We start from the raw sequence: 4,377 nt of genomic DNA on the forward strand, positions 1-4,377 counted from the left end.
TATGAGAAGACGAAAAGTCGAAGTTAATTAGAGGGTAAGTTCTTCGAAATAGATAAACAAACAAAGAATTTGAAAAATTTTAAAAAACCGGTTTCTGTATTATTTTTTTTTTCGGTTCCAAATGGGGCTGTCAAAACGGTTCGTTGTTCGCGAACATCTCGTGTTCGGCTCGTTAAGAAGCTCGTATTCGGCTCGTTCGCTAAGTTAACGAGCCCAACACAAACAAATATTTCAAAACTTCAAAGATTTATAATCAATTAAAAGTATTAATGAAAAAAATAAAATAAAAATGATTAAAATAGATTCAAATGATGTTTTTTGGTAAAAGGAGAATTTTTATTGGCCCACCACACGCATCTCTGCTTGCATGATTGTCAAAATAACTCTTTGTTCGTGCTCGGCTCGCGTTCGGCTCGCTAAGCCAACGAACCGAACAAAAACACACATTTCGAGCTCGAAATATAAACGAGCCGAACACGAGCGAGCCTCGTTTACACCCCTAGTTCCAAAATAATCCACATAGTTTTATCTAAAAATTAATTTTTATGCAAAAATCTGTTAACATTATCATCGAGCAACGCACTTTTTGCTTTTTTGGCAAATCTAACCTTTTCGTCAAAACTTCTTTACAAACCTCACCAACAAAATGGCCGGCCCTGAAATTATAAAATTCCAAATAATGCAACATAAAAAAAAAAAAAAAAAAAAAAAAAAAAATTCAAAAAAATTATCCAAATAAATCCAAATTATTATTCTAATGCAATTAATTATGATGAAAAATAAATAAAAAAGGGCCGGCTATTTTGTCCATATTAGAAAAAAAAACTTTTGATAGATAAAACAAAAGGCATCACAGATTTAAATGGGAGAATATGCTTTCATAGATACTTGTTTGATCTAAACATATTTTTTATTGAAATTATTAGTCTTATGTTATGGTTTCATACATACATTGCACATCAAAATTTTTAAATGAAAAAATCGAAAAAGAAAAGTTATAGGGTTGAGATGATTCGGCGAGTGCACATCATACGTTATGAATAACGTCCGTCATTGTAAGTGAGGGGGATACATTTGTAGAATGTAGAAGACATAAAACACGTAAAATGGATTCTACGATAAAAGTTGGAGAATCCTTGAGATAATGTAGTTTTATTCGTGAGGTCATGTCATGCTCTGTTCAATTATTCTCCTTTAGGGAGATAAGTCAAGGCACCGCAAAGTTCAGTTAATAGAAATTGGCATTAGTAATGGTGGCATGTATCATCTTTGGTGACGATTAGGATAACAAAGTTGGCAAATGTCAACATTAGTGTTAATGACATACATAAGTCTTATAGATGGTGGCATATAACAATAGTATGTATTGGCCTCAATTAGGAGAGGATAAAATTAATTGTGTGCATTAGTTTTACAAGCAATGACGAGCAAGGAAATTGGTGGGCATTGGTTATTTGAATATCATAGTGGGGTGAAAGTGCCTTGAATAACATTGTCAGGGACAATAGTTAGGTGAGTTACTAAGATAATGGTGGTTAAGCAACAAAAGACGAGCGATGGAGGTCAAGCAACCTTATTTTGGGTGTGATGGTTAGGAGATTTTTGTTAGACAATTGTGATCGAGAGATCCTAGATGGGTGATGGAGGTCAGGTGAACATAAATGGTGTCAACTGTTGCAAGGTTGTTGTGGGGCAGTAGTGGTTTCGTGACCATAGTCAGACGGTCATGGTCGGACAATGATGTTTGGGCGATTGCAGTTGGGCCATCATGGCAAGTAGGGTTGCTAAGGAAGCAAGCATTTAATAAGCTACTCGTGACTCTGCTCGATTAAATCTTATTCATGATCATTTGATTAATTAATCAAACAATTTTGAACACTTTCATTAGAACTTGATTATTAAATGGACAAGATAGAACAACTTGTTGTTTGGTTCTTTTACATTTATAAATATTATCATTAAAAACTTATGAACAAGCTCGGTTAAAGCTCCACTATAGCTTGTTTATGAACAATATCAATTAAATTTTTGTTTTTAGGCTCATTGAATATTGTTTGATTTGGCTCATTTATTTTTCTCAATAAGTTACTATATAAAGCTTGAGTAAGGATACATTAAAGCTCGATTAGGGCTCCATCATGACACATTTTATTCGTTAATAAGCTTGGTAAATGCACCCATCTCGAATCAAGCTCAATTAGGATATTTATAAATGAGGTCGAGCTTGAACAGTCTTAAAATCTAGAATCGAGCTCTAGCCAAACTTGAACAAGCTCTTAATAAATGAGCTTGATCATATTCAAGCACTTGCTCTGCTAGACTCGATTCATTTTCAATTCTAGAAGTGAGTAATAAGAGTTAAGCGTGGTGGTCAGAAACCAATAGCCATGTGGCAATGGTGATGGTCAAATGGTAATTATCAGGCAATGATCTAACAACAAAGTTCAAGTAGAGCTCAAGGATATCATCCAAATTAATTATATCCCTACTCAATACAAACCATCATAACAAGTTAGGCTACATCATATTGAGATCATAATAGTTAATTGATTATGGAAGTCCTATTTGAAAAGAATTTTTTTATCTTCAATATTCATAAAAATAAAAATTTTGAAATATTTTTTTCATTAAGAAGGCATCTATGTTGATATGAGTTTGTTCAAAATTCAAATTTTTATGAAAAAATAATAAAATTGAAAATTGAAGTACTAATAGGTTACCTTGAATCATTCACTATTTTCAACTGAGTTCATAGATAAGATTAGTTCTATGAATATCAAAATATAATTGATATTTTTCTCTCTCTTTCTTTCACTACAAGTCATGGCCAAATGAGAAAAAGGGGTTGGAAATCCACTTCTATAAGGGGATTTATATAAAGTTAAATATAATTTTAAAATAAACTTTATTTAGGAAAAAAATGTAATTATATGTATCATTATAAATTTAAATATATATCTAATGAAAATTCTCTTATGCATTAAAATATGTGAATCCAAAAATTATATAAATATATTAAATAATTAGTATATCTTGTCTTAAACAAATTGGTGAAATTGGTTAGTTAAATGTATATTAAATGATTAAAAAAATGTTCTCATAATCATGATGCACTAATTACTTGAAGAAAATAAATCCAATAAAAAAGCTTTTATTTCATACAAATGATTGTCATAAAAATAAATGAGAACATACTTAAAATGGGGTTCATAGAGCTCTATATATAATATGGTGAAAATGTCTTGTAAATTGGGCATAACATATTCTAAGAAATTAACCTAATGCAATAAAATTAATTTTTATATGTTTAAAATTGTCTCCACATCAAAATCACAAAAAAATCAGCATATAAATAAGACAAATTGTTTTTAAAATTTTGTTGAAAATCAAACAAACATAAAATAAACATGCATGTCTTATTAGATCAAAATGTCCTTCCACGTCCCCAGCTAGCTTGCAACACACCTCCAAAATATATAAAGTTAGGGTCTATTTAAAGTTTTTTTTTTTTTATATATATAAATAATGATATATGTGATAGCCCAGTCTAACCCTGTTGATCATAAAAATATATTTTTAAGTGTTTTATGTATTAAAATCAAATAAGAATTAGAGATCATTTCATCTTCTAATTAATGTCTCCAATCTTCTAATTATGTTTTGAGTGCAATATTTGGGTACATTTAGACTTGAATTATATTAGTTTTGATGTAGTTAGATTTGTTTCCACAATAAGTTCAATTTGACTATAAATTTATTAAAATTAAATTTTAGATGGTTCTAATTAGATGTCATATATATATATATATATATATATATATATATATATATAATCCTTAAGAGTATTCAAAGCCTATAATTATAATTTGAAGAAATTATGAGATTTGTATGGACATCAACATGGATCTCTCCTAAGAGTTGTAAAATAAATACATTTTTTTATTCATCATTTTAACTTTCTGCATGTCCAATTGAGCAAATATCATTAAATTTTTTTATTTTGAAATCTTTTTGAACTAAAAAAACATTATAGAGATTCCATTATGCCTAAAAAATGTCAAATTTGGCTCTGAAGCGTAAAGTAATGCACATTTTTCATCTACAGATCATTAGATTTATCTTATTGAGACACTCAATTTGACTATAAACATACAAAATTTGGAGATCATTTGATCCTCCTTAACAACTTGAAGTATCCAATTATGTTTAAAAAGCTAGATATGAGCTCGTTTGAACTCCATTCAAACAATTTTTTTGTCATTAAAATCATTTCATTAAGATGAATATTTAAATCATACTAAAATGAAGTCAATGAAAGACTTCTTTATAGATAATTACTGAATTATATTTATATATATATATGTGTCAGAGACAATA

The sequence above is a fragment of the Phalaenopsis equestris genome, unplaced genomic scaffold (genome assembly GCF_001263595.1).
Source record: "Phalaenopsis equestris unplaced genomic scaffold, ASM126359v1 Scaffold000291, whole genome shotgun sequence".
Classification (NCBI taxonomy): domain Eukaryota; kingdom Viridiplantae; phylum Streptophyta; class Magnoliopsida; order Asparagales; family Orchidaceae; genus Phalaenopsis; species Phalaenopsis equestris.